General features: G+C 40.0%; 1 protein-coding gene and 1 pseudogene across 2 annotated transcripts in view; one reads left to right on the top strand and one right to left on the bottom strand.

Annotated features, from left to right (window-relative positions):
• Nucleotides 1-18,860, top strand: part of RABEP1 (rabaptin, RAB GTPase binding effector protein 1) — a 140,545-nt gene that overhangs the window by 438 nt on the left and 121,247 nt on the right. The gene's annotated exons all lie outside the window — the stretch shown is intronic.
• LOC102827138 lies at nt 14,152-14,914 on the bottom strand (annotated as a pseudogene).

Below are 18,860 nucleotides of genomic sequence, written 5' to 3'. Positions count from 1 at the left end.
GGAGGCGCCGCGCGCTGCGCTCGGGGGGGCCTAGGGAAGGATGTGGGGAGAGTACTGGGGACCTGTGGACACTGGTGAGCTTCGGGAGGGAGCTGCTGTGGGTAGCGGTGGGGCTGACACGTGGGTTCTTCCCGTGGGGAGGATGGAAATGAGGAACATGTGCTATATTTGTTACAGGAAAGAAAAACCTTTGCTAGGTAATGGTGGTGTGCGCCCCCTTTCATATCCCATGCTGCCGAGCGCGCTGCACGCAATTTTGTGCCATAAAACAAGAGTTGGGATCAGTAACTGGATTTAGTAGCGTTTCCTTAGAGGCAGTGTTACTAAATGGAAAGTGCGGGCCCTCGGAGTCTAAATGACCTGAATCCTTCCTTAACAAGCTCTGCGAACCTCAATATTCTCCAGGCAAGAAAAGAGGCTAACTCATACCTTTGTAGATTATCTGATCATAGAAACATCTAGGAAGGGGTTTCAGAAAGTTCGTGGCAAAATTCTATGGATTTTTTCATTTTCATGTTTCTAAGAACTGTATTTTGAAGCCCCCTCGTATGTATGTGAACTGATAGGTCGCGTTGTTGGGAATAATGAGAATGGTGTTTGAGAATGTTGGTCGAGAAATTGGGTCTTTTATATCGTTTATACACTCGATAGGAAAAAGAGCCCCATCCTAAATAATCCGAGTTGGTTGTCAGAGTCCTTTATGACCTGGGAACATGAGTTTTCACCACCTGCAATTGTGTTTGAGTCTTTGGCAAGGTCCTGCTGAATTGAAAAAGCACCTTCAGGTGTGCTTCCATAATCAGCCTGTGTCCTTCGCATCTTTAAGTGTCAGTAGAGTCTGTAGGACTGTAATGCTTGGCACATAGTAGGTACTTCAAAACGGTTCCCTTTGCTATGAGGTTGTCTTTTACATAATCTTTCTTGGAAACTTTACTCTTTGTACTTGTTTGTGGGGAACTTGAAACAGTGTTATCAGATTAAGAGGCTCTGCTGTTCTCTGGAAATGTGCTTCTATGGCTGTTTATCTCTAGATTTAGGTGGTGGCATTGCCTAAAGGAGAGTCCTGGTGTGGCGCTGTGGATTAGTGCGCTGGACTGCAAAATTGGTTTGCATTGCAAGCTTGGTGGTTCAAGCTCACCAGCTGCTTCTGGGAAACCCAATACACTGGGTTGGAACCGACTCGATTCCGATTTGACAGCAATGGGTTTGGTTTGGTTTTGGTTCTATCCCAATAGAAAGAGGGAGGTATTTCTGGTGGACTTTCAGAGAGAGGACCATGCTTAGAAGGTTCTATTTTATTCTTACCTTTTGCATTTTGTGTCTGGGAAGAAAACTTTGCTTTCTCACAAACCCTCCTTTGTTACTGAAGACAGAGGCAGCATACAGAGAGAGCGCAGTGGCTTCTGGTTCTGTTCTGGGGTGGTAGGTATGCTTAACTGGCTGCTGCCTTCTCTTGAGTTGCATGGAAACAAATGTCTTGGGTAGCTCAGGTGACATGACAGTCTGGAATCAAAAGTCCCTGCCTCTTTCAAGATGGGAAATGGTTTCTTTGTAAATAGGCAGCCGTGACTAAGCATTTGAAAAACTGCAAGAAAAAATTAACTCTGAGTAATCTTTTATTCTTGCTGCCCTTAGTATGTGTTTATTTCTTCCTTAGTTTTCAAGTTCTGTGACTCTAGGATAGAGATTTCGTTTGCATAGATTGCAGTTTTTATTTTCAATTAGTGTAGTAAATGGTGTCTATCACTACTGTTTGCAAAAGAAAGAAATTGATACATTTGAATGCTTTGTGTTAGTGAATCCTTAGCATTGATTTAGGGCTTTTAATTTCTCTCCATAGGTGAACTCATATAGACCCCTTGGTAACACTTAGCTTTAAGCACACTTGAATTTCATAGTCTTGTTGATTTCTTCTTCTTCTTTTTTTTTAAGACAATCTCAGGATTATTCTGGGTCAAATTGACAGTAAAAGTCTTTGATTTAATCCTTATCTATCCCATTTCAGAGCTCTGGTAGCATAGTGGTTACGAATCGGGCTGTGAACCTTAAGGTCAGCAGTTCGAAACTACCAGCCGCTCCGCGGGAGAAAGATGAGGCTTTCTACTCCCGTAAAGATTTACACCCTTGGAAACCCTGTACAGGGTCGCTATGGGTTGGAACCGACTCGACGGCACTTAACAACAACAACAACATCCCATTTCAGAAGCAGGTGTCTTTTATGTTGACATCGTTATCCTTCCCTCTTTTCAACATATGTTGCTTTTCATGCTTGGTAAAGTGGAGGGAAGGGTCAGCAAAAAAGAGGGAGACCCTCAATGACATGGACAGTGGCAGCAACAATGGGCTCAAACAATTGTGAGGATGGTGCAGGAGAGGGCACACAGTGTTTTGTTCTGTTGTATGTAGGGTCGTTATGAGTCAGAACCATGTCAATGATACCTAACAAGAACAAGATTAAAAAGAAATCATTTTGTGTGTATTGACTAGATGAAATTAATCATTTTCTTTTTATGAATTCTCTTTAATTTCTTATTTTATGAATTTCTTGAAAGCTTTTTTTGATGTATTTTTAGTTTATTTATTTAGAATAAAGATAATTTTAATAAGCCAAATAAATTGCAGACAATCAATGTATTTTTTCTTTGAGAATTCAGACTATATATAACAAATTATTCAAATTTTAATATTTTAATCTAAATTATACTGTCTTAGAAGTGTTTGTTGTGATCTTACGTTTTGTATGAAAATACCTTAAAAAATCTATAATCTCTCCATTAAAATAAGTATATATATATTAAGAAGTGAAGGCATAGATCCCCAAACTCTGAGATAAAGTCACTATTCACAATATTCTGTCCTTCCTTCTTTCTATAGTATTACAGACATGTTATATTTTACTCCTTGAAATGGACTGTGCTTTACATGTTGATGTTGGGTACCTTCAAGCTGATTCAGACTCACAAAGGAAACACTGCCTGGTCCTTGTCTCCCTCACAGGACCTGTTGTTATGTTTGAGCCCTTTGTTGTAGCTTTACATGTTGGTCTGCAGTTTGCCTATTGCACTTTAGTAAATGTTAGCTATAGTTCATATATGTTTGTGAATGCTTATATGGCCATGTAATATAAGTACTTCATGCATTCATCTCTGGAAATCTTAGCAGAGAGGTGGGAACTCTTATAGTATTATGACTTCCTATGTTTTGGATGAGGAAAATGAAACAGTGGGAAGTTACAGTATCCTGCCTAGCATTACAGGGCTTGTAAAAGGGAGATCCAGGCCCATCTATCTGATAAGGCCTTCTGGCCTGTTTAGTAGATCATGAACCACTTTCCAGGGAGGGCTATAGATGTACCTTTTTTTTTTTATTAAAGAGTGTTCTTTCATATGCTGTACCATGCATGATTCATTCACCTATTTGTTGAGGAAAAGTAGATTGCTTCTGGTTTTCATTGTTGTGCATATTTTTTAGGTCCTTTTGCTTTTACTTCTTGTTGTTAAGTGCCGTCGAGTCGATTCCAACCCATAGTGACCCTTTATAGGGTTTCTGAGGAGCAGCTGGTGAACTTGAACTGCCAACCTTGCAGTCTGGCACAATAACCCACAGTGCTGCACCAGGACTCCCTTTACTTCTTAAGACTTCTGAATTAAAGGGCAGGGGTCCTGAGCAGTTTGAATTTTCGTAGCTCGGGTCTTGGTGTAGTGCTGTAGGATAAGCACTGGACTGCTTATCAGACAGAAGGTTGGCTGTTCAAACGCATCAAACACTCCTTGGAAACCCTATACAGGGTCGTTATGAGTTGCAACTGATTCTACAGCACTTTATAACATTATGAGCTTTAACAACAGCAATTAAAGATATATGTATATATCAGTTTACTTAACAGTTTGAGTGAATTTCCTCTACAGTCTTACAGATGATGTCAGTTATTTTAAATTTGTATCTTCTGATAGATTAAAAAATAATATTACTCAATTAACAAATATATTTGAGTGCCTGTTCTCTGCTAGGGAGCCCTGGTTGGTGGCACAGTGGCTTAAATCTTGGGCTGCTAACTGAAAGATTAGTGGTTTGAGCCCATCAGTCATGGTGGGAGAAAAATAGGCAGACTAATTTTGTCAAGATATATAGTCTTGAAAACCCTATGGGACAGTTCTGCTCTGTCCTATAGGGTTGCTATGAGTTGAAATTGAGTAGAAATTGTGTCAATGACAATCGTTTGGTTTTGGTTTATTCTCTGCCAAGCCCTATTATGTTAGGCTCTGGGAGATACAATGATGACTAACACCAGACAGTCTGTTTCTAGGTAGTGAATCAGATAGCTATTGATTAGAGAATTCCACAGACGTGTATAAAACTATTTATTCAACAAATATGAGTGCCTACAACTTGTCAGCCAAAGTTTTAAGTATTTGCGAGCAAACCAGCCTGGAGCCCCTAGAAGAACAGAAGATACTTCTTGAAAGAAAGACCTACAGGAAAAATACAAAACAATAGAGGCAGATGGACTGTTACTACAAGAACAAACAAATTGCTTGCCCAGGAAAACATCAAGACAAGTGGTTGGGTCTCCTTAATGCAAACCCCCTTCCAAGACTAAGACTCAACGGAAATACGCTCTCTGATTGGTGACCACACCATCGCCGATAGGGGGAAGTGGGGTAAAAGCAGCAATGAAGCGGCAAGCTAAGCCCTACAATGTTCGGTGGGTTTCTGTGGACCCAGATGGGGACCTGGTTGGCCAGCAGTGTGGGGAGACCTGGGGACTCCTGGGCCCAGAGTCAGCGGGGTGTACACAGAGGACTAGAGTGGAGAGTGAAGCTACCAGCTGATAGGAAGAGAAAGCATACGCACAAGAACTCCCACACCTGCAGATGGTACCCACGTGACCTGGCCCCCATGAATGGATGATCAGAACTCAACCAGGAAAGGAAGAAGAGGAAAAAAAAAAAAAAGAGTGACCTGATACAATTTGATGAACTTGACCTACACCTATGGATGCAGTAACCCAAAAGAGGGAACAAATACTTACAGCAAGAAACATTCCCACCCCCTCCACACGCAGAGTAGACAGAGATGGGCAACTTGGACATTGGATACCCAAATGGGGGGTGGGGGGAACTACAAAGGCAAGAAGTGACTGGCTTACAAGCTTTCAAGAGGGAACCTAGAGCTATGGGGCATGGAGGAAGGCAGACTCTCCAGTGAGTACTATCTAATCTGTCTAGGCGGAGCTGCTGAAATGAAATGCAGAAGGGTAACTTGTGATACAATAGTGAATGATTGTTATCAGGACAGATTGTGAGGGTTGGAAATGTAAAGGTAAACGTTTTGTAGCAAGGAAGGGAGTGATTAACTCTCCAGTCTAGGAGCAGAGGTCTCTGGGACCATCATTGGAGAAGAGCCGAGAGCAGGACCCTACCCAGAGAAGCAGTGAGGCCCAAGATGGAGGCAGAGACGATGACGTGGAGTGCTGAAGTGGCTGGGGACATTGGATCCTGAGAGGGAGAGGGACTGTGTGCTGAAGAATTGGCTGGGGGTGGTGGTGTAGGGAGCGGGTTTATAGGGTATACCCTTTGGTGGGTTGATGATGCATGGAGGGGATTGGAACCATGGCAATGAAACGATGTACGGTGGAATGAATGTAAAACTAAAGTTTTCCCATGTAAAATATATAATTCACAATAAAACATGGAAAAAAAAGAAAAAAGAAAGTTTTAAGTATTTGGAGTACAACAGTAAACAATACAGATAGTTAATAACCTCACCTGAATGTGGAAGCAACATACTAAGCAACAAACATAAGCAAATAAAATAACATGGATTGAAAGGTGATAAATGCTGGGGTGAGGGCTTGGGAAGTAGAGCAGGGGAAGGAGTGGAGATTGGTAACCTTATTGAGAAGATGACATTTAAGTAGAGACTTGCATGAGATGGGGAGTTAGCCTTGAGGATATTTGGAGGAAGAGTGTTGCATACAGAGGGACTAATTTTTGCAGTTGTATTCAGGAAGCATGTTTGGCTTTTTTTTCTTTTTAAAAGAAAAGCATAATGGTTAGTTAGCATGGCCAGAAAGAAGCTGTGGAGAGGGAGAGTGGTAGGTAGGATATGATGTCAGAGAGGTTATAGGGAGGAGAGCAGATTTAGTAGGACCCTAGAAGGATTGTGTGATGCTGTGATAAGCACTGGACTGCTAAACCCAAGGTTGGCTATTCAAATTTACCAGCTGCACACCATGGAAACCATATATAGGGTCACTATGAGTTGTAATAGACTCAAAGACACTTAGTAACAACAGATAGATAAATATGATGACTTTTCAGTTTGTATTTTCCTGATGGAGCATCTTGTTTATTGACTACCTTTATTTTTTTTGTTTTTACGTATTGCACATTTTTTTCTGTTGGGGTGTTTTGTTCTTGTAATTTGTAGGAGATTTTTGTAAGTTATGGATACTCACTCTTTGGCATATATTGTTAAATTTTGTGTCTCAGTTTGTCATGTATACATTTTTTTTCTCTACAGAAAGCTTTAAATTTTTATGTTGCTTTGATTGTTTTTCATTTATAGTTTCTAGATTTCTTGTTTTGCTGAGGAATAGCTCCTCAAATCCCATGTTTATTTAAGAAAATGATCATTTTCTTCACTTACAGTTTTGTCTTTTATGTTTAGTTCTTTAGTCCATATGGAATTTATTTATGTTAACATTTAAGCAGGGAAAATTTAATATAGAGAAATGTTAACTGTAACAACAGATTACTTGTTAAGAGAAAAAAAAAACACTAAGGAAGGCAGAAATAGCACAAAATAGTTGCCGATTATAATTTGACAAATTTCCTAACCATTAAACTTGGAGAGACAGATATTTGATCCAAAACACAAAAGCATTGCAAAACCCTCTAAAATCTTATCATTCTAATATCAACAGTTGTGCAGTATTATTCCTTTAATTTTTGTTTTACTTGACTGCTTGTGGCCAAAACTGTCTTTGAAATGTAAAAGCTCTCGTTTCTGGCATATCTGGATCATACACAAGGTTTTTATCCAGCGAAATTTGATATGCTCTTCTTGTATAATTGTTTAGTCTTCATAGCAGTATTTAGTACACATTTATTTATTTTTGTGTAGTGCAGTTGTGCAGGTAAACTTGTGGGGTGTGTGTGTGACACATGGAAATGAATGAGATATATAGTTTTGCTTTCAAGAATTTTAAGATTAAGTGGAGGCCTGGTCACTAGGCCTACTAATGGGAACTGAGAAGGTTCTTAGTGATAGAAGATAGGTATAGTCATGGTTCTTCTATCACAGAGTAAGCTGCTACTTCAGGTGAAAGAACAGGAAGAGCTATAAGAGAATCATAAACTCAAATAATATCAGGGTTTGAAGGTAACCTTTGTTCCGTTTTCTCATTAGATACCTGAATCTCTTCCAAGTGACTTCTGTTGAATGGCTCTGGAGAGAATTTACTCTACATCCTAGTATCAACTCATTCTGATACTTTGTTTTTTCTACATCCTAGTATAAACTAGTTCTGATACTTTGTTTTTTCTTTAATTAAGCTGAAACCTGCTTCACCATAATTTCTACTTGCTGGTTTTAATTCTCTTCTCTAGAGCCACATACAGTGAATCCTTTGCAGTTTTTTCCTACATGATAGCTCTGCTAAAATCTGAAGATAATGTTTATGTCCTTCCTACATAGTCTCTTTATTTCTCTGATCACAGAATTTTGAATACTTTTAACATCCTTTTGATTCTTTGGGGCAGATTTCAGTTGTTAATAACTTTTAGTGTGGTACTTGATGTTCTCTAGATGTATTTAACCAACTAGAGAATAGGTGTGGAGTCATGTGGCTAAAAGAAATCCTAGAGATTTGTTACCTTCCTTAATTTTCCTATCAGGAAAGTAGGGACTGGAGAGGTGAAAGGATTTGCAGTGTAGCAGCGCCACCATTAGGAGAGTGGGACTGCCACTTCTTTTTTGGTTATTGCTTTCTATTTTTGTAGAAGGCGCTTTCATTATGTTGCCACCTGAAAAGAATCGTAGAATCGACAGAGCTTGATTACAGTCAGTTAGAACATACAAGACTTTCTTGCTAGCCATTTAAAAAAAAAATACTTTTATCCTTTGAGCAAATATTGTGTATGCTTTTTGGATGAAGGGCATTGTGTTGAGGATATTACAGCAAAATAGAAATGCTTCTTATGGCACTTAAAGTCTAGTGGTGAACATAGACTTCATGTGGAAACGGCAGTTTGTCTGACAGATGAATATATTGCCAGCACAATGCCTGTCGTAGAACAAATATGAGCAGTAGATATGAAATTCAGATGACACTATGCTGTTACAATCATGTGGTAGCTCTTCCCCATTCACAACATTTTTGACAACGTATCACTCAGGCATTTAACATAGGAAGGACCCTTCATCTCAACTACAGTCTAAGTTATTGTGGAGAAAGTGGAATTTGTGCAGTGTGAGGTAAGGCATGTGAATAACCTTGTGGTGTGGAAACATGGGTCTTAGAGATATCTTTGAACAAAGAGGTTGAATCTGGATGATGGGAAGCCTTGCTGTCAGCTAAGGAGTTTGAATTTTCTTTTGTTATCCATAAGCCTATGAGTTTTGATATAGTGATAGGGATTTTTCTAGATGATATGGCTAGGCCTGAGGATTTGGATAAAGTAATACTATGTTCTGAACTGTGCTAAAGGAAGAATGTGCTAGATATTATATAGAGGAGGGTTGTTTGACCAATTAGGCTGTTATTGTGGCCTAGGAGAGATCGTGGGGTTATGATCTATGTGAATGGAAATAGAAAGGAAGGCAAGAACAGATGTGAGAAATAATTTGGTGGTAAAATGGTGCTTTCTGAACGTTTAATTTTGGGGCTGTGGACAGCAGAGAAACTGGAAGAGAATTCTGAGACTGTAGATGGTGTTTACAATTTTAGTTACCTACTGAGCTCTGCTAGCGTAGTGGTTACGAATCGGGCTGCGAACCTTAAGGTCAGCGGTTCGAAACTACCAGCCGTTCCGCAGGAGAAAGATGAGGCTTTCTACTCTCGTAAGGATTTACAGCCTCGGAAACCCTGAACAGGGTCGCTATGGATCGGAACTGACTCAACGGCACTTAACAACAACAACAACACCTGAACTCTGGTAGCGTAGTGGTTACGAATCGGGCTGCGGACCTGAAAGTCAGCGGTTCAAAACTACCAGCCGCTCTGCAGGAGAAGGATGAGGCTTTCTACTCCCGTAAGGATTTACACCCTCGGAAACCCTGTACATGGTCGCTATGGGTCGGAACCGACTCGACGGCACTTAACAACAACACTGTTGCCTTAATAAAATATTACAAGTGGGTGGCTTTGAATCTGTTGCTGTTGAGTCGATTCTGACTCATAGTGACAGAGTTCATCTCTGTCCACAGGGTTTCCATTTCCAAGCTATAATCTCTGTGAAAATGGACTGCCACATCTTTTTACTGTGAATTTGAACTATTGACCTTTTGATTAGCAGCCTAGTGCTTAACCACTGCACCACCAGGGATCCTTTCAATGTCTTTAAAAAACAAGAATATCATTTAGTAGTTTTGGAGGGTAGCTATTCAAATTCATCAAAGGTAGGTGCTCTCTCTCTGTGGGGCTTAGGGAATGAGTCTTGTCTCTTTCAGCTTCTGTAGCTCTGGACATTTCTTGACCTTCCTTGGCTGCTTATAGATGTGTGTTTGCATGGCTTATGTCTTTTCACATGTATCTGTCTATTCTGCTCTTTTTATAACGCATCACTCCCAAAGCAATTAGATTTGGGACCCACTCTACTGCAGCATGTCCTCATTAATATAACAAAAGAATCCCTCTTTACCGAATGGGATCATACTTACAGGTATAGGGGTTAGTTAGGACTTCATCATAGCTTTTTGGGTGACACAATTCAATCCATAACACTAGGCAGCCAGTGAGAAGGCACTTGTGGTAGAAATGGCAAATTAGGTATGTTGATCTGGAATACTGATGGGAAAGGCATGCAGAAATATCTAGTTGATGTGGCTAGGTGCCACTGAGTCAGTTCCAACTCACAGAGACTCTGCACAACAGAACGAAACACTACCCCGTCCTGCACCATCCTCACAATTGTTGTTATGTTTGAGCCTATTGTTGCTGCCACTGTGCCAGTCCATCTGGTTTGTGTGTATGTGGGGGGTCTTCCTCTTTTTTTGCGGACCTTCTAGAAATATCTTGTTGTTAGTGCTGTCAAGTTTGTTCCAACTCATAGCAACCCTATGTAGGGTTTTTGAGGTTTTACGTGTTTGCAGGAGTAGAAAGCCTCTTCTTTCTCACGCAGAGTGAGTGGCTGACGAGCTCAAACCATAGACCTTGTGGCTCTCAGTCCAGTGCTTATCGTATGGAGCATAGTTGTAAATACAGGCTTGCAGCTGAGGGGAGATTTCAAGGGTGTTGATGTACCTTTGGAAGCCAAGTGTTTAGAAATAATCCAGGATAAACAGTGCAAGGAGAAAAGTACAGGCTTTAAGGATGGCCTGGCAATGTACTGCTGAAAAATCAGCCTTTGAAAGCCATGTGGGACGTCATGCTTTGAGGGTAATTTTAAAAAGTATTACTGACTTTGGTGTTAGTTGCCCAGTGCTTAAGTCACTGCATCGCTTGGGGAAGGGTTGCTGTTGCTGTGTGCTGTCCAGTTGGTTTCGACTCATAGCAACTCACTGTAAGGTTTCCAAGGAACGATTGGTGGGTTTGAACCACCAACTTTGTGGTTAGCAGTTCAGTGCTTCTCATACAGCACCATACCAGGACTCCAAGAGAACATTGTTGTTGTTAAGTGCCATTGAGTTGGTTTGGACTCTCAGGGACCCTGTATAGTGTATTCAAATCTTAAGTCTTTATGGGAGCCAAAAGCTTTGTCTTTCTCTTGCAGGAAGATTTGAACTGCTGACCTTTGGGTTAGCGGGCCAATGCTTAACTCACTATGCTACCAGGGCTTCGTGGGGAAGGGTTAGAGAGATGGAAACACTGCTTTCAGAATGTATAAGCCTAGATGGAGGATGTGTTGAGAACAATAGTTTAACATTTTGCTATATTTATTGAATAAAGGCTTCTGTGATTTTGTAGCAACACTTTTTGACTTACCCTGGTATTATGACATACTCTGGGTTGTCATGGGTCAAAATGGAATGAACAAAAGCTGATTTTGTTTGGTTATATCAGGAAGGCCACAGATAAAATAAATGGGTTGGTGAGGAATGGGAAACCAGTGAACCTCAAAAAATGAGAGTTAGGGGAAGAGAAAGTCTGGGGAAGAGAAGTCAGGGGAAGAGAAAGTTTGAAGGAGGAAGAAGGTGGTCACCAATACAAGATGCTACATGGCAAGAGGTGGCCATGAAAATCAGCAGTAAGTAGGTAGAGATAGCTTGTAGAGACTACTTTTCTTTTTTAACTTTTTATTGTGAATTGGGTGAACATTTACAGACAAGACCAATCATCAGCTTTACATTCAGCAAATTATACACTTTGTTTCATATCAATGATTACAATCCCCTCTCTGCAACAACAATTATACTTATTCCTAGTGGCTCCCCATTTACATCTTATATTTCACAAATGAACAAAGTAAAAATATTTGATGTATAAAATAAAAAATATATATTCATTTAAATGTCCAAAGGGCACATTCTGCCAGCCAGCCTCCTTCCTGCAGGTACACAGCCTTTCTCTGTCTGTGTGCTTAGAACTTGCAACTGCTCTGTCTCCCCATGCCACCAACTCTGCCACCATTAGAGACAAAATTTTTTACAAAGTTTGTTGATACACAGAAGTGGTTCAGTCACTTGAGGGGAATAGGAGGGTTGAGGCAAGTGGTATTTGTGTTTTTGAAGAATTAAAGAAATTAAAGTAATTGTAGAAGCTGGAGAAACTGTCAGTGGAAAGGCATGAAGATATAAAATCAAGGAGATTAATTGGTGGAGGTAGGTCTAGGGGTACTTGAGAGAAAATGGGATGGATCAAAAGCATGGTGTCAAAGAAAGACAGAGACCTAGTCCTCCAAAACAGAAAGGGAAAAAGAAAGGATGAGTGAAGGAAAAGTAGAGAGAAAACTTAGAGACAGAGTCAGAAACTGACTAAATATATGTGGTCTCCATTCTTTTATTCATTTATTTAGCACATGTAATTTGAGTATCTCTCATGGAGTCGTGGTATGAAGCTGCAGGATAATGCACTGAACCACAAGGTCGGTGATTAAAACCCACCAGCAGCTCCTCAGAAACCCTATACAGGGGTGCTATGAGTCAGAATTGACTTGACCACACTCAATGATTATTATAAAGAAGGCGGATGCAGTGCCTGTTTTCATGGAGTTTGTAGTTTTGAGTTCTTCATCTTAGCCAAGTAGATTCTTTATACTCACCTGGGGCTCCTCATCTTTACCACAGAACACATAAAAGAATTTGTGACTATTACCATTCTAGATGTATAGGAGATAAGTTAATGCATTACATATAAAGAATTCATTTGGCATTAGGGCTTAGTTCTCCCATAGAACCTTAGCTGACAAAAGTTGGTAGAGTAGTAAGTGCAGGATACGATTTAGGTCTTTAGTGTGGGAAATTTGATGGAGAGAGGGGAGCACACCACTATGCAGGTGATTAATCCTTTGGCTAAGGCTGTTAAAAGTTCAAGACAGAGTTGATATTTGCCATTTTGTATTAAATACTCATTTTCTCTAAGATCCTGGTACAATTATGTATATATTAAGTGCTGTTGTACCCCACCCTCCAGCCTAGATCTTATCTCCCCAGGCTGATAAGAGAGACTTTGACTTGATGACAGTGAGTTTGGGTTTTTTCTGTTGGTCTAAAACTACTGCTCGAAGGTCAGCAAAAAAGAGGAAAACCCTCAACACTATGGATTGACAATAGTGGCTGCAACAGTGGGCTCAAGCATAACGGCATTTGTGGGGATGGAGCAGGACTGGGCAGTATTTCCTTCATTCTGTTGGACATAAGGTTGTTATGAGTTGGAACCAACTTGACTAAACTGCTAGCTAGCTTTCATTGTATTGTGAATTTACTGGGGCTCTATAAAAGAAAGCAACAGAAGGGACATGAACAGGTTTATCTTTCTTGCAAAAGTCTGTTCTTCATTTATTCCTACTACGTGGAAATCCAGTTTTGCTAGAACACCTCCACTTTTTGTGGTACCTGTAAATATTAGAAAGTTCTATCGGGCCAGAATTATTTCTCTACAACTTCTATATCTTGATTCTGACCTCTTAGACAAACCAGGATTAGGCTTCTTTCTCTTCCACATGGCAGTCAGCTTCCATAAAGATTACAGCCTTGGGCAATTCTACTCTGTTCTGTAGGGTTCCTTTGAGTCAGAATTGATTAGATGCCAGTGGGTTTTGGGTTATAGTGCTTAACTTAACAAATTCAGTTATTTGTATTATGGTGCCTCAGAAAGTTCATGGGGTAAAAAAATGAAAAGATAGGAAATTTTTCCATGAACTTTTTGAGGCCCTCTTGTATATGGGGAAGGTGATATTCATCTTGTGTAGCAATAGTATAACAAAATTCCCAACAGGTGGTTTTTTAAACTTTGAGATGTTTTGATGTATTTTGATTTTGATGATGCATTTTGATTTTTATGTGATTGATTTTGTTGTTCCTTTATGGCTTCAAAGTTTATTTTCTATCTACCTCTTTGTGTTATCTTCTAGTGTTTACTTTTAAATATTTGATCACTATGGAATTTATTTTTATGTAAGAAATAAAGTAGGATTCCAATTTGCATTATTTATTTTGAATTGGCTAGCCAGATGTTCTTGTACCATGTAGAATGAATCCACTTTTTATTTAGAAATACTAGCATTTATCATATGCTAACTTTCTAGAAATACTTGAGTCCATTTCCTCGCAGTTTTGTTCAATTGATTTATATATTCTGGTTTTGATGTTACAAAGCTTCAATTATTGTTACTACTTTCTAATGTTTTAATATTTTTAGAACTAGGCATTCTTCATAATTCATTTTCTAGAATTTTCCTTGGCTATTATTATTATTATTATTATTATTAAAAATTTGATGTTTATTTTCCATCAACCTTATTTCCATTTTTGTTCCTGCCTTACCTATTAGCCTGAGCAGTGGGGGCTGTGAGCAGACCAGTCTCCAGTAGGGAACTGCTAATCAGGCACAGAGGGCAGCTGCACCCCTTCAGAGCAGCCTGTGACCTTGGGCTGAGGAGTGTCAGTTCAGGAGCAGGAGCTCTCCATTCTCCCTGAAATGCTTCCTTGGTCACAGCCTTTTCAGTCTCTTCTGGGTCTCTGTAGAAAGAGGTCGTGCTCTCTGGAGATGGTGCCATTTGTGCGCACAACTTCCTGGGTCAGTATTCACCACATCACACCCACCGAGTGAGCTCCCTTTATGTGGGATGGCAGCATTCACATAGTGCAGAGGAGGATCTGTGCTGCACAGAGCAGTGATAGGCAAGTTAACATAAGGTGCTCCCATGAGAGACTGATGGTCTCTGGGATCAGTAACCAGAAGCCAAGGCTCCTGGAAAGCTGCCTAGATCTGATTAGTGAAAGTTCTCCCAGCAATAGGGATGGCTCCATTGGCAGCAGCAAACTTCATCACAGCACGCTGGCTGCCATTCTTGGAGGATATGACGCTGACAGCAGCCAGATTGTCAATGGCAAAAATGACCCGAGCTGCCAAGAAAAGCTTCTCCCAGGTCCCCTTCAGGTTTCTGCTGTAGATACCATCACTTTTCCTTTTTTAGATGTACTGTTCTATTTGAAAGTCATGGTTGGTGCCACCTAAGTGTGTTCTTGCTGCTAGGATTTTGAGGACATCCTCTTCTTTCATCTGCAGGACATTAAGGGTTTGGGACATTGTGAAAGTTTCCCCTTTAAATTACAATAGGAAGCCAGGACAAATGCCAGATGGACCATTCTCTGGGTAGCATGGAAAAAACTCCTTTGCCTATTCTTGCATATCAATTCATTCAGATAAAATTTAGAATGAGCACATTAAGTTTGCCTACTATACTTCCCCCTCTGCCAAAATTTTAAAAATTTTGTTGGGCTTATATACTAAGGAGAGGATATATCCTTATAATTAAAGTGCCTAGTGGCACTTTAAATGTATTAATTATATAATTTAATCCTTCTAATTCTTTTTTGTTGTTGTTGTTAAGTGCCAACGACTCAGTTCTGATCCATAGTGACCCTGTATAGGGTTTCTGAGGAGCAGCTGGTGAGCTTGAACCACCGACCTTGCAGTTCAAACAGCTTTGCAGTCTGGTGCATTTACCCACAGTGCCATACTGGGACTCCTTGTTGTTATGTGCCTTCAAATTGGTTCTGACTCATAGTGACCCTGTATAAGGTTTCTGAGAAGCAGCGAATGGGTTTGAACCACAGACTTCAGTTAGCAGTCCAATTTTATCCTACAACACCACACCAGAACTACAGAATAAAAGCTTTCCTGATCAGTATTATCCCTGTTTCAGAATTGAGGAAATGAAAACACAAAGAGGTTTAATAACTTGCCCAGGATCCAGGTTCACATTACTACTTTCATTGTGCCAACTAACTCTCAGGTTTGTTTAATTTGACAGAGTCTTAACTTAGGCCATTCAAAAACAAACAAAAAGACAAATTAGAACAAAGCCATGAGTTTCTTTTATGGTCTTAAAATACAAAGGAAGTATATAGAAAATTGGACTTACCCATAATTCCATCCTACAGAGTAATTAGTCTGTTAGGTGTATTTCTAATAAATTTTCTTTTGTACTTCCAAAAAGAATAGTGTACATGTGACTTTATATTCTACTTTAGAATTTTCAATTGCATGAACATTTCTTGTGGTTTAAGGTTTTCAAAAAGCAGCGGTCAACAGTATCTGTAATTTATTGTATGACTGCATTATAGCTTAATCATTTTCCTATTGTTGCCTATTTTGATTATTTACAAATGTTTGCTATTAATAAATTCTTCAGGGAACATCTTTGGATATAAATCCTTGATCTCATTTTTTTATTGTTTCCTAGAAAGAGATTTCTAGATCAAAAAGTATGATGTCTTGATACTTGTGTGTTTTACAAAATTGCTTTTCAGGAAGCTAGATCTGGTTTGCATTCCTACCATTACCGATGTTTGTTAACATAAGTCAGCATAAGTATAGACTTAACATTTTTTATGCCAGTAGAATAGAAAAATGCTATATTGCTGTTTTAAGTGTGATTGAGCTTTAAAAAGTATATTGGCTACTTGTTTTCTTCTTTTGTTCATTGCCTTTTGTTGTTGTTAAGTGCCATCAAGTGTACCAAATCATAGCGACTCTATGCACAACAGAACGAAACCGCCCGGTCCTGGGCTCAACTCAAAATTGTTGCTATGTCTGAGCTCAGTGCTTTTGCCACTGTGCCAATTCATCTCATTGGGAGTCTTTCTCTTTGTCTCTGACCCTTCACTTTATCAAACATGATATCCTTCTCCAGTAACTGGTCCCTTCTGACAATATATCCGAAGTATGAGGGACAAAGTTTGGCCATCCTGGCTTCCAAGGAGCACTCTGTCTTGTACTGCTTCCAACACAGACCTCCTTGTTCTTTTGGCATTCCATGGTACTTTCAATATTCTGCAACACCATAACTCAAATGCCTCAATTCTTCTGTGGCTTCTTTATTCACTGTCCAGCTTTTGCATGCATATGAGGTTATTGAAAATACCATGGCTTGGGTCAGGCTCATCTTAGTCCTGAAACTCACATTTTTGCTCTTCAACACTTTAAAGAGGTCTTATGTAACAGATTTGCCTCTTGCAACACATCATTTGATTTCTTGACTGCTACTTCCATGAGTGTTGATGGTTGATCTAAGCAAAATGAAGTCTTTGACAACTGCAATCTTTTCTCCATTGATATGGATGTTGTTTATTGGTCCATTGGTGAGGTTTTTTGTTTTCTTTACGTTGAGATGCACCCCATACCAAAGGCTGTTGCAAGTATGGTTGTATCATCTACATATTACAGGTTGTTAATGAGTCATCCTCCAATCCTGATGCTGCATCTTTCTTCATATAATCCAGCTCAGCATATGGATTATTTGCTAAGCATACAGATAGAATAAGTATGGTGAAAGATTACAACCTTGGCACACACCTTTCCTAATTTTAAACCAGTCCCCTTGTTCTGTTTGAACAACTGCCTATGTACAAGTTCTTCATGAGCACATTTAAGTATTACAGAATACTCAATGTTGTCCATAGCTTGTCATGATCCACACAAACGAAAGCCTTTGTGTTGTTAGTAAAGCACAGGTAAACATCTTTGTGGTATTCTCTGCTTCCAGCCAAGATCCATCTGATGTCAGCAGTGATATTCCTGGTTCCACAGCCTCTTCTGAATCCTACTTGCATTATCTTTAGTAAAACTTACATAGGATATTAGTGATATTGTCCAGTAAATAGTACATTCTGTTGAGTCACTTCTCTTTGAAGTGGGCACAAATACATATCTCTTCCAGTCAGTTGGCCAGGTAGTTGTCGTCCAAATTTCTTGGCATACATGAGTGAGTGCCTCCAGTGCCACATCAGTTTGTTGAAAGATTTCAATTTGTATACCATCAATTCCCGGTGCCTTGCTGTTTGCCATTGACTTTAGTGCATCTTGGACTTCTTCCTTCAGGATCATTGACTCTTGATCATATGCTACCTCTTGAAATGGTTGAACATCGACGATTTCTTTTTGGTACAGTGACTCTCTGTTTTCCTTGTACCTCCTCACTTCTTCCATTTGCTTTAGCATCTCTGTGCTGGAGAGCAAGTTTTAGAGTCTCTTTTGACATCCGTTTTGACCTTTTCCTTCTTTCTTGTCTTCTCAATGACCTTTTGTTTTCTTCCTGTATGATGTTCTTGATGTCATCCCACAACTCTTCTGGTCTTTAGTCTTTAGTGTCTAATGCATCAACTCTATTCTTCCATTTAATTTTGACAGGTTCAGTTTTCCTAGTTTCAGACTTTGTATTTTCCGTGTTCTGAGTATTAATGGATTTTTACAGCTGTTTGTCTTCATTTTAAGTTGTGCCCGCCCCATCAACAAATGAAGGTCCCGAGGACTTTATTCCATTCGTGGTATCATGGTCAGCTCTACTCTTAGTGGGTAGCGTTTCTGCATTCGGAATTTGATTGCCTTCCAATTTGAGGAACTCATCTTACGGCACTATATCTTAAAATATTCTGGTGCTCTTCATCATGTTTTAATACTTAATAATATGGTGCTGATAGAGTTCCACCAGGTTGTCTGCAGACCTGGTGGAGGTGTTAAATGAAACCCAGACCACGGAGTGGCGGGGTGAGAGGTGTCTGGAGACCAGGTCAATAGGGAGACACTACCTAGCGGGAAGAGACTGCAAGGACCGGCCAGGCTGTCCTACTTCCCCGGACGCGAGAGCACCATCCTAGCCTAACCGTTTGATCATGGCTTTGAGGTAGGTAGGGTCAACCAATTTAGAGACACACAAGTACAGCCCAAAGCATCTCACTACAACCCAGTCACCCCTGTTGCGCTTCCGCCTCTTGATTGACATCCGAGGATGGAAATCCCGCCTTTGAGCCGGTCTTAAGGGCCCTAGCACAAGGAGATTCCTATTTAACAGCAACCACGCAACCACCACTCGTCTGTCTGTCGTGCTGTGGTGGCTTGAATTGCTGTGATTCTGACGGCTATGCCACAGGTATTTTAAATAACCAGCAGGGTCACCCATGGTGGACAGGTTTCAGATGAGCTTTCAAACAAAGACAGACTAGGAAGAAAGAGTGACAAACTACTTCCGAAT

This window comes from Chrysochloris asiatica, unplaced genomic scaffold (assembly GCF_000296735.1).
Source record: "Chrysochloris asiatica unplaced genomic scaffold, ChrAsi1.0 scaffold00054, whole genome shotgun sequence".
In the NCBI taxonomy this organism is placed as follows: Eukaryota; Metazoa; Chordata; class Mammalia; order Afrosoricida; family Chrysochloridae; genus Chrysochloris; species Chrysochloris asiatica.
The sequence above is the reverse complement of the archived record's forward strand: the minus strand, read 5'-3'. Positions and strand labels throughout refer to the sequence as shown.